Below are 12,961 nucleotides of genomic sequence, written 5' to 3' on the forward strand. Positions count from 1 at the left end.
TTTTCCCTCATGAAATGATTTTGTGGGTTCCTTACCAATTCCCCCAGTGGGGGCTTTGGCTACACGATACTTGACTCAGGTCATCCTCCTAGAGCTGGTGACTTTACAACTGTCCTTCCCAGCTCTTGGCTTCTAGGAGTCAACATGTTACCCTCCCTTTGTTTTTCCAGTCTGGCATCTTGAGCAGGGTCCCTGGTTTGGTTCCCTTCCTCAAGACCCATATCTGGCCTATAAAAAACATGTGTATTTGCTTTGCTGCCGTTGGTGAAGCGGGAAGGGGGTTAGAATTTGCTTCTTCTGACCTCAGGGTTAGCTCTCAGATCTAGCTCTGCATACCTCTCTGATCTCATTCTCTCCTGTTCTAGCCTGCTCCATCTGAGCCAAGCTGCTTTATTTTTGTCCTCCTATAATAGCAAGCTCAGCCTTTCTCACTTGCTGTAGCTTCTTCTTGGGAAGATTGCCTACTCCCTGTGTCTACTCCTCACCACATTCCCTGCAACATTCCTGTGGCTGAACCCTTTTTTTCTGAACAGAGTTTAAATGGTGCCCCTCACCGAGGCTTTCCTATCACCCTTCCTAAGGTGACAACACATTCACACTCACATTCCATCTGTTCCCATTCTCTGCCCAGCACTTAACCACCATCTGATATTTTTCTAATTTATGTAACTGGTCTGATGAAGGCATCTCAAATGGAATGGTATAGCAAATTTTTGGTTGTTTTTAAAAAACTGTTATCTCTGTTCCCTGTCAAGCCTCTCTTTCCCCCCCCTGGTTAGAAAGCTTCCTTAATGATATAATGTTTCCATAATATGTCAGTCCCTTAGTCATTAAAAGTGCCTGTTCTGATATTAAGATGCAGGTCTGTTCCTTTTAAAAATTCCATCTCAGATTTAATTTAAACCTCTGCACCAGCACAGGCTAAACTTGTGACTGGGGCTTGGCAGGGGGGGTGGGGGGGGGTGGGGGGGGGTGGGGGGTGGGGGGAAGCACCTGGCCTCAGTCCTTTTGCATTGCTGCTTTCAATTATCCCCCTTGTGTGCGGATGGCCGAGGGAGGAGACGGGCAAGATGTTAGCTTACATGCCTGCCCAGATCAAGCTGACTCTCTCCTCCTGGTTGGGTTTCTTTCTTTGAGCATCTCGTGATGCTGGTGGCTAGGTTGCTTCTGGATGTCATTGCTTCTTTATTTAACATCAACTAGTTGTGGGTCCAAGAGCGGGGTAAGTATTCAGATGATGATTCTTTCCTAGGGGTCATCCTTTGGATTTTAAGATGACTTTTGGGGATTTCTTCATGGTAACTTTTTCTACAACTTTTGCTTTTACTGGATTAATGATCATTTCCCCCATTTTTCTTGTTTGTTTGTTTTTTTTAATGTATCCATTGCTATCCCCTCCCCCAAATACCCCAACGGATTAATAAAATGCCTAGAGCAATGCTTCCAAATGCTTCAGCACGTAAGAAAATCTGTCAGTTCTCCTTTTTCTCCTTGGAGCCCTACTTCCCCACCTCCCATTCTCTCTCTAAATATGCACACACACTGGATGCTCTGGAGGCATGAGGCCAGTTGTTGTCCGGAAGTTTCCTGCTCTTGTTCATTAGTTTAAGCCCCTTGGTTAGAACCCACATATTCCTTATCTTATTAACTCTTTACGCTGAGGCTCATGGCACCTGGGAGGACAGCTTTCATGTTTCTGAAAGTGTTTTTCCTCCATACTCATAGTTGATTTGTGGTTTGGCTGGTGTGCCAGATGTTTTTTGTTTGTTTCTCCAGAACCACTTTCTTCCTTTCCCCACCCTGGTCTCTGCCCTCAGGAGGCTGATCTTTAGGAACTACATCAACTGGTTCCCTTGCCTTCTGGTTTATTCTTGAGTTCACGCAGTCTTTAAGGAGGATAGAGAGTGAAGGAAGGGTATTTATTCCCTCAGTCACTCCATTAGGGTTTCTTCTCCAGGGTATGGACCTCCATTGAAAATCATTTCTAGGACTTCCCTGGCTGTCCAGTGGTTATGACTCCATGCTTCCAAGGCAGGGTGCATAGGTTTGTCCCTGATCAGGGAACTAAGATTCCACACGCTGTGTGGCCAAAAAATAAAATAAGAAGTTAAGAGAGAAAGAAAATCATTCCTGTACTCCATGGTAGTTCTTGCCACATGATGTGCTTTTTTTCTGAATCCTGATAACCACCACCTCCTCTCCATCCTTGGGCCTGGTGGTGGGAACAGCAAAGCTTTTAGGACTGCAGCATCGCTTCCCACTCTTTAGTAATTAATAGTCCTTCTTCAAATCTTCCTCAAGTCATTTGAATTTAGAGTGCCATCTGTTTTCTGGGTATTAAATTGTAGGGTAGAAATCACTTTCCCTCAGAATTTTAAAGTCATTGCTCCTCCACCTTCTACCTTCAATGTGCTGTTAAGAGTCTGTTGCCTGTTGAAGTATAATATTTGACAAAAATATTAATTAACAAGGAAAGGATAATCTCTTCAATAAATAATGTTGGAAAAACAAGATATTCACATGTAAAGGAATGACATTGGACCCCTATCTAACACCACTTACAAAAATTAACTTGATGTGAGTTAAAGACTTAAATGTAAGACCTGAAACTATAAAACTCCTAGAAGAAAACACAGAGAAAAAGCTCCTTGACTTTGGTCTTGGCAACAGTTTTTGGATATGACACCAAAAAGTGCAAGCAACAAAATAAAAAATAAATAAGAGGGTCAACATCAGGCTAAAAGCTTCTGCACAGCAAAAGAAACAATTAGCAAAATGGAATGGCAGCCTACAGAATGGGAAAAAATATTTGCAAACCAACTATCTGACATGGGATTAGTAGCTAGTATGCATAAGGAAGGCTGAACACCAAAGAATTGATGCTTTTGAACTGTGGTGTTGGAGAAGACTCTTGAGAGTCCCTTGGACTGCAAGGAGATCAAACCAGTGAATCCTAAAAGAAATCAATCCCAAGTATTCACTGGAAGGGCTGATGCTGAAGCTGAAGCTCCAATAGTTTGGCCACATGATATAAAGAGCTGACTCATTAGAAAAGACCCTGATGCTGGGGAAGATTGAAGGCAGCAGAAGGGGACAACAGAAGATGAGATGGTTGAATGGCATCACCGACTCTATGGACATGAGTTTGGGCAAGCTCTGGGAGATGATGAAGGACAGGGAAGCCTGGCATGCTGCAGTCCATGGGGTTGCAAAGAGTTGGGCACAACTGAGCAACTGAACAACAACCAATGCATAAGGAACTTATACAACCCAGTAACAAAAATCCTCAAACAATTCTATTAAAAAATGGGCAAAGGACTTGAAAGACATTTCTCCAAAGATGACACACAAATGGCCAACATGTACAAGAAAAGATGCTCAATATTACTAGTCATCTGGGAAGTGTAAATAGAAATCACGATGAGATATCACCTTGTGCCAGTCGGAATATGTGTGTGCTCAGTCATGTCCAGCCTAGCCTGCCAGGCTCCTCTGTCCATGGGATTTTCCAGGTAAGAATACTGAAGCGGGTTGCTATTTCTCCAGGGGATTTTGCTGACCCAGGGATTGAATCAGGGTCTCCTGCATTGGCAGGCAGATTCTTTACCACTGTGCCACTTGGGAAGGTGCCTGTTAGAATAGCTATCATCAAAAAGACAGAGGTAAAAACCATTAGCAAGGATGTGGAGAAAAGGGAACACTTGTGTGTTGTCGGTGGAAATGTATACTGATATAGCTACTGTAGGAAACAGTGTGGATATTCTTCAAAAAATTAAAAATAGAATTACTGTATGATTTAGCAATTCCACTTCAGTTATCTAAAGGTAAAGAAATTACTTTTTCCTAAAAAGATATGTGCACGCCCATGTTGATTGCAGCATTATTTATAATAGCCAAGGCATGGAAACCACCGAAGTATCCACTGTTGGATGAACGGGTAAAAAAATATCACACCACCCAGCAGAGTATTATTCATCCATAAAAAAGAAGAAAATTTGATCTTTTGCAACAATAGTAAGGGACCTTGAGGGCATTATGCTAAGTGAAATCAGACAGAGGAAGACAAAGAGTGTATGACTTCACTTGTGTGTAGAATCTAAAACAGCTGAACTCAGAGAGAGTAGAATGGAAGTTGCCAGGGGCTGGGGGTGGGGTGGTGGTGGGAAATGGGCAGATTTTGATCAGAGGATATAAACTTCCAGCTATAAGATGATTAAGATTTAATGCACAGCATGGTGGCTGTAATTAATAGTACTGTGTTACGTACTTGAATGTATTGATGTACTGTTAAGAGACAATGGTAATTATGTGGAGGTGACGAAGGTGTTAACTAACCTTATTGTGTTAGTATTGCAATATATTTGCATCAAATATTCATGTTGTATATCTTAAACTTATGTATAAGTCAATAATATCACAATAAAGCTGGAAAAAAGCATTTTAATATACATTAGTTTCCTTTCAATCATTTCCCATGTATTTTAGAAAGATAATTGTGTATAGTATGTATCCAATTTTATGAGTAATATAATATATACATTTTCCATTAAAAAAGGTACTATTTATAAATATAATTAGATACATTTATAATATTTTTCTGAGTGCATATGTCATGGTTTAGTTAACAATTCTTTTATTGTTGGGATATTTTGGTGGTTTCCAATACCATTGCTAGGGATATTTTTTGTGCACCCATGTTTTGGGTGATTTTCAAGAGGGTTATTATCCTGAGCTGGGATCCCAGTGGCTATGGACAAGGGACCCTTGCCAATAGAGAATGTTTTCCTTTAAAGTACTACCTAATTTGATTTAATGAAATGGATATCTTTATTTTCAAACTGGCTTTTTCTTTGATTACTAGAGAAAGCTGACTATTTTCTCATGTTTGTTAATCAACTGCAGCTGTAAACTGTGTGATACTACCCTTTTTCCATTTATCAGTTTGGGGTTTATTACTGATTTTAGAGAGTTTTTAATGTACTGATTTATCCTTTGTCTTTTTTTTTTTTTTAAGCTGGGAGTGTTTCAGTTTCCTTATTTTGGTGTTTTTTGTATTTTGGCATTTTTATTTTATAATTGACTTTGTTGATTGGGTGCAGTTATTTGTGTGTGTGTATGAGATATAACTGACTGGTTTTGGTTTAAAAGATACACCAACGCCCAGAGATTTGACAGCCTATTTGTTCTCTCATTATTTTAAATGGTTAGCCTTGAATTTATCTAATCATATGGTATCAAGAGAGAATTTAAATTGTTAATGTACCTCAACAATGATTTTAACATCACTAAAAATATTTTTTTCCAATAAGTTGGGATGCCTCCTTTAAAAAGTATTCAACTATAATGTGGAACTGGATATTTTTCTGGAGTTCTAAGATATTGATATGTTTGTTGATTTTTGTGCCTCAATCATACTTCTGATTATTACCGCTTTGTCAAATGTTTTCAAATCTCATAAGGCTAATTTTTTTTTCATCTTCTTTTGTCTTCAAATATTAGTTTGATATTTTCATGTATTCTTTAAGGTTAATTTTAAAATAATGTTCAAAATCTCATTTCATTACAACTGTGGTAACATAAATTCATCTGAGAGAAAATGACATCTCTTTAAACTTCAATTAAGGAAAATCTTTTAGTTAGGTCTTCCACTTTTCTTACTGAAGTGGTATCGTTTTGGTTTTTTTTCTTTTTTGTTTTCCATATTGGTGGCACACATTCCTTGTTGAAGGTCCTGGGTATTTGTTTTAATCCATCTCTAGTCATAGGATTAATTGTGAGATCTCTCCCAACTGCTCACTGTCAGAAGGGCCTGACCAAGGGATGGCTGAACAAGTGAGTATCACTGGGCTGGAATATGGCCCAGGAACTGGAAGCACCTAGTTTGACCTGCAAGATGAATTTTCTGGTTTTCACATCAAATGCGGAAGTTTGTTGATCATCTGCCATGACTGTAATAAAACACCTCTCTGTCTATTGCACTGTTACCGCAGTTGAACTGCCTAGCCATTGACTTTGTTTGTCTTTTCTCAATCTCACCACTTTGGTGTTCTCAAAACCAACTAGACTTCCCCTTACTCTTGGATCATCTTGGCCCTTCCTGCCTCAGAGCCACTCTCATGATAAATTCAGATTCAGTTCCCATTACAACCTTTTCAGCCTGGGAGTGGTAGTGGCTCCTGGCTATTTCTGGCCTCAGTGTACGACACATCCCCTGTTTGTCTCCTTCAGCCCTGCCCACACCACTGCAAACAGTCCAGTGCATTGCGACATGGTGACTGTCTAGGTTGGCACCTGCCCTGGCCTGACCAGGTTGCAGCCCAACTTTCAAAGGTGAGAGTCGTTATAACCCTGGAGGTGAGAGGTGGAATCTCATTATTGTTTTACCAGCTTTGGGCTGGGTTCAGTCTCTGGGTTGGGAAGATCCCCTGGAGAAGGGAAAGGCTACCCACTCCAGGATTCTGGCCTGGAGAATTCCATGGATTATCCATGGGGTCGCAAAGAGTCAGACACAACTAAGTGACTTGCACTTTCACTTTCAGCTTGGGGCTCTCTTTGAGAAACAAATGGAGTTGGTCCAACAGAACTGGAGGAAAATGAATTCTTTTAAAGTTGTAAACTTGTTACTTTTAAAAAATTACAAAAGATTTCTATTAACAAAAGTGTATAAAGATCATGAGAGGGTGCAGTTTAAAGATTAACCACACGAGTGTAAAATCCAAAGGTTAACAGATAAAGCAGGTACCAATGCACTCATCGGGCTTCCCTGGTGGCTCAATGGTAAACAATCTGCCTGCCAATGCAGGAAACCCAGGGTTTGATCCCTGGGTCAGGGAGATCCCCTGGAGGAGGGAATGGCAACCTACTCCAGTATTCTTGCCTGGAAAATTCCATCAACACAGGAGCCTGGCGGGCTATGGTCCATGAGGATGCAAAAGAGTCAGACACAACTTAGCAACTAAACAACACAATGCACTCATTAGCCAGCCTAATTACCACATGTAGAAGCCCTGAGAATGGCGCTACACACTAGCTGAAAAGTACCTCTGTGCGCCACGCCTTGCTGTGTTATATCTGCAGATTTGCTCTCTTTATTTTTTCCTCTTTTTTTTTTCTCCTGAGCCAGTGGAGTTACTAGACTCCCCACATAAGGTGCTGGGATGTTTTAGGGTCCAATGAGGTCGGCTTAGGATGCCATGGACAATGTATACCCAAGCAGCCAAGCAGTGAACATGCTGAGCTTTTGACTGTTACTGAGTTGGAAAACCTTGCCATTCTTGTTTAGGAAGAGAAACAGACTCCAGTGGGGAAAGTGGCTACTTTACTTCTGCTTAGATATGGTTTTGGTCTACTCATACTTGTGTTATTTATGGTTTCAACTTACCCTGGGATTCCACTTACTTCTGGGTTCTGTCGACTGCTTTCTCTTTAGCATCTCTCCACTTGTGGCCTGGCTCTCTGTTGCCTAATGCCCTTGTATATCTCACAGTCACACTCCCAGAGACACAGGGTGTGTGTGTAATACACTTGGAGATGTGGTGTTGGTTGGGTGGAGCAGTTCCAGGTTCCTCTACTTGCCAGTCTAACTATAATAAACCTCCCTAAACCCACACAACCTGGGCACGACCTTGTTCCTTGCAACTCCAATGGGCCTGAAAAACCATTCACAGATCCAATTGGTAGAACATCTAGTAAAGGAAATTTGAGAGCAATGTGTCGCATAGGGAGAAGGAAATACAGAGGGTGTTCTTATTACAACCTCTCCTCACCCCTTGTGAAAGCTCTAATCACACTGAAGAAACTGCTGCGTGTTCCTGGTGGAGAGGGTGACGTGACGATTTTGGGGGTCGAGAAGAGAAAGAAGAGAGAATAGCTAGACAGTCTCCTAAACTGGAAAGCGATCAGAGGTCTGTGGTTTTGCACAGTTGTGGGTACCTAGCACCTAGGCACTGCTCTGCCCAACTAGGGCAACATCCCCAAGCAGGCCCTGTCTCTCAGGAGTTTGAATGTGAGATATATAGGGACGCTCAGCAACAGAGGTGAAAGGGTTCGTCGCTCAGTTGTGTCTGACTCTTTGCGACCCCATGGACTGCAGCCTGCCAGGCTCTTCTGTCCATGGAATTCTCCAAGAATACTGGAGTGGGTTGCCATTCCCTTCCCTATGGGATCTTTCTGACTCAGGGATCGAACCCAGGTCTCCCTCATTGCAGGCAGATTCTTTACCATCTGAGTCACCAAGTCCGCAAATGGAGAGGCACTAGAGAGAACGTAGTCAATAGAACGTTGGAGTGGAGACCTGCGCCCTGCTCTGTGGACCTTGGGGAGGTGGTGATGTAATAGAAAGGGGGACCCCAGGATGCCGGAGGGACCAGAGTTTCTAACATTGGCAAAGATTCTGATACCTGCCAGTTTTGCTGCTGTGACCACATACATTTCCAGGACACTGGGGTGACAATGGGAAGGAAGATCCCCAGTAACACCTGGTACAGAAACTTCCACTAATTTAGTGGAAGCAGAATTGGAGTTGGAATTAAGTGATTTAAAAGCAATAAAGAACACAGCACCTTCTCTATGACTTGGCAATTTCACTCTTAAGTATCTACCTAAGAGAAATGAAAATATATGTCTGCAAAGAAAGACTTGTACAAGAATGTATATAGCATATTTATCCATAGTAACCCCAGCCTGGAAATAATCTAGATGTCTTTGTGATATATTTGTATAATGGAATAAACACAGAGCAACAAAAAGGAATGAACTAGTAGCACAGCAATAACATTGATGAATCTCAGAAACATGTTGAAAGAATCCAGACATAAGAATACATACTGTATAATTTTATTTTTTTTTCATACTGTATAATTTTAATGGTAAGGTACTCTAAAAAAGACAAATCTAATCTGTAATGACAGATCATCAGTAGCCTTGTGCTAGGCATTGGGAGGAAGCACAGTGGAAAACTTTGGGGATGTTGCAAATGTTGAGCACACAGATTATGGGTGGTTACCTGAGTGTATCAGTTCAGTTCAGTTCAGTCGCTCAGTCGTGTCCGACTCTTTGTGACCCCATGAACCGCAGCATGCCAGGCCTCCCTGTCTATCACCAACTCCCAGAGTCCACCCAAACCCATGTCCATTGAATCGGTGATGCCATCCAACCATCTTATCCTCTGTCGTCCACTTCTCCTCCTGCCCTCAATCTTTCCCACCATCAGGGTCTTTTCAAATGAGTCAGTTCTTTGCATCAGGTGGCCAAAATACTGGAGTTTCAGCTTCAACATCAGTCCTTTCAATGAACACCCAGGACTGATCTCATTTAGGATGGACTGGTTGGATCTCCTTGCAGTCCAAGGGACTCTCAAGAGTCTTCTCCAACACCACAGTTCAAAAGCATCAATTCTTCGGCGCCCAGATTTCTTCACAGGCCAACTCTCACATCCATACATGACCACTGGAAGAACCATAGCCTTGACTAGACAGACCTTTGTTGGTAAAGTAATGTCTGCTTTTTAATATGCCATCTAGGTTGGTCATAACTTTCCTTCCAAGGAGTAAGCGTCTTTTAATTTCATGGCTGCAATCATCATCTGCAGTGATTTTGGAGCCCCCAAAAATAAAGTCAGCCACTGTTTCCCCATCTATTTGCCATGAAGTGATGGGACAGGATGCCATGATCTTAGTTTTCTGAATGTTGGGGTTTAAGCCAACTTTTTCACTCTCCTCTTTCACTTTCATCAAGAGGCTCTTTAGTTCTTCTTCACTTTCTGCCATAAGTTTGGTGTCATCTGCATATCTGAGGTCATTGATATTTCTCCTGGCAATCTTGATTCCAGCTTGTGCTTCCTCCAGCCTAGCGTTTCTCATGATGTACTCTGCATATAAGTTAAGTAATTTTGCCTAAATTCATTGATTGTGCACTTGAAATGGGGATATTTCATTTTATGCAAAGCAAACTTTAATAAAGTTGATTTTAAAAATGAATGAACTCCTGTAGAAGAATCTCAAAGAAAACCCCCCAATATTATGCTGAGTCCAAGCAGCCAGATGCAAAGAATATATATAATACGACTCCATTTAATGAAATTCAAGGGCAGATGAAGGTAATCTACAGGCATAGAAAGTAGGAAAGGGGTTGGGATGGGCCATGTGGGAACTCTGTGGGGTGATGGTCAAGTTCTCTATCTTGTTTGGGAGTGGTCATTACAAGCACGTGTACATGTATTAAAACTCCTTATACTCTTAAAACATGTGTTTTTCACTGTTTTAATATTTTACCTTCATGTGGTTTTATTAAAAAAGGCACACATAATAAAGAATAACAATAGACATATTTTGCATACATGAGATTGAGTCATTTTTGCACGTTGATTCTTCTCATAGTGGTTGTATAATAGGCACTCCTAGGGCAAAGGGCAAAGTGGATGAGAAACCACATTTTGCTGGATAGTCTAATGCAGTCCGTTTGTGTGTGGTGGTTTAGTCGCTCAGCTGTGTCCAACTCTTCGACCCCATGGACTGTAGCCCACCAGGCTCCTCTGTCCATGGGATTTACCAGGCAAGAATACTGGAGTGGGTTGCCATTTCCTCCTCCAGGATATATTGCCAACCCAGGGATTGAACCCACATCCCCTACATTGCAGGCGGATTCTTTACCGCTGAGCCACCAGCAGTCTATTTGTCTGTAGCCTTAATCCAATGATTTAGAAATGTATGTGGTAAACAGAAAAGAACAGAACAGTCATCAGCTCTGCCTCATACATAGCAGTTGGGAGTCAGACATCATTCTGGAGGGGCAGCAGCTGCATTTCCCCAAAACTGGAGCTGGGGGAAGGGATCTTCCTTGAAGCAAATGAAGAATCCATGAACAAACCCTGAGCTCTGCCAACAAGAAGGAAGTGGGAGTGGCTTGAGGGACAACCAATACTTTCTGCTCCACCTCCTGTTCTCCCCAGCTCTGGAGCTATTCTTTCCAAGGCTTATGTCTCAGTCACATGTCCTGGTCCAGGTGCTACCCACAATTACCAGGTGAAGTTGCTTTCCCCCAAATACACAAACCTTTTCTGGAAGACTTGGAACTACGGGCCCACAATTTCCTATGCTCATTACTCAACGTAAGGGCCCAGGTCCTCCCACAGCATCGTGGGTTCCTTATGGTGTACGTCGCCTGGATGGCTTGTTCCCCACCTGTGGGAGACCTTGAGTTGGTTGAGGACCAACTTACCATAGTGCTGGGGCTTTCTCTTTACGTTACTGCCATGTCTTGGCAGAGTCTACCCGCCTGCTTTTTACGGAGCAGGTGTGTGGTCTGCGAGCCTACTGGGCTGAGGCAAGAGGAATGTCTCCTTGGAAGGACTGAATGTGGTGCTGAGCGGAGCGGCATCACTCCCACTCTGGTGGATGTGTGGAGACGGCCTGCTGTCGGATGGCAGAGTTCTCTACAGACACCAGCGGAAAGGAAAACTGAGCTCCGCCGCCAAGTGCTCTTCAGAGTTTGGCAAGGTAGTGCTGGTTCCCATGGACACTTGCAGCTTCCAGGAGCTCACGTTCCCCTGACTGCTCAGCAGCCCCTCTTCCCTCTTCCTCAGCACTGGCTTGCTTTATTTAGTCTAAGGGGCTGGCAAGTTCTCTCAGGTTGTATCTGAACTTTTGAGATCCATTTTGATCCCTGGGCTGGGCAGATCCCCTGGAAAAGGGAAAGGCTACCCACTCCAGTATTCTGGCCTGGAGAATTCCATGGACTGTGTAATCCATGGGGTCGCAAAGAGTTGGACACGACTGAGCGACTTTCACTTTCACTTTCTTAGACTGCATGCTTTGTGTTTGTGGGCTTTATTTTCTAGCTCTCTGGTGGCTGACCTGCACCTACCTGTCTGGGCTGAGGGCCTAGGCAGTAGTGGGTGGAGTGGACACAAACTCATAGAAAGATGACTTGAACAAAGGTGAGTTAGGGAAAGAGAGAGGAGGAGGGGAGAGAGAGTGAGCAAGCAGAAGATTAATCTGCAGTATCATCCAGTCCCATGCATGTATGTAAGGAGAAGCGAGAACTTAATTCACCACGTACTACAAAATTATTCCCATGGGCTAAAAAGGGTTAATGCAACGTCTAAAAAAATACTGAGATTTGTTTGCACTTACTGCTGATAATGGTCCTCCAAAATGTCAAATAAATCCAATCTTTTCCTCACACACTGCCTTGTCTATGGTTGGATGATCGAATTAACCATTTGCCCTCATTAAAATGGGTGTATTGGGTTGGTCAAAAAGTTTATTCAGGTTTTGCCACAATTGCTTATGGAAAACCAAACAAACTTTTTGGCCAACTCAATATTTTCTAAGCAATTACAGTTGTGTACTATTGTCTGAAGCAATGCTCTCCAATAGGACTTGATGTGATGATGGAAATAGTCTGTATCTACGTTGTCCAATAGGGTATCCAGAAGCCACAGCAGGCTATTGATCACTTGAAATATGGCTAGTGGAGCTGAGGAACTGAGTTTTTAGTTTTATTCAATTTTAATCAATTTAAACAGCCACATATGACTAATGGCTCCTGTATTAGCCAACACAGGCCTAAAGTTTACTTGTGTGCTCTGCTAAAATGTGAAGGGATCCTCACACTGCCCCAGCCTCTGAGTGAATCAGTCAGCATTTTATCTGACTTCTACCTTCTTGGGTGATTCGTCCCTTCTAGAACTGAGGGTGGGTCCTTGAAAGGCTGTCCCACTTTGTGTGATAAGGTGCTCGACATAGTTACCAGGCAAGGGAAAGGTACATTTCACTTCATGACCTGAAATAGACTGTCAGCTATTTCTTTAGCAAAGGTGGATTTATTCTGGATGAGTAAAGAATTACAATTCAGGATCTGTATCCATGTGCAAGTCGTCCAATTGGCAAGGGGAGAACACTTTTATAAAGGGGGAAATGGAATTTGGGAGCACTGTGGCAAGCATAGATCCCATGACTTT

Source organism: Cervus elaphus, chromosome 12 (assembly GCF_910594005.1).
Source record: "Cervus elaphus chromosome 12, mCerEla1.1, whole genome shotgun sequence".
NCBI classification, from domain to species: Eukaryota; Metazoa; Chordata; class Mammalia; order Artiodactyla; family Cervidae; genus Cervus; species Cervus elaphus.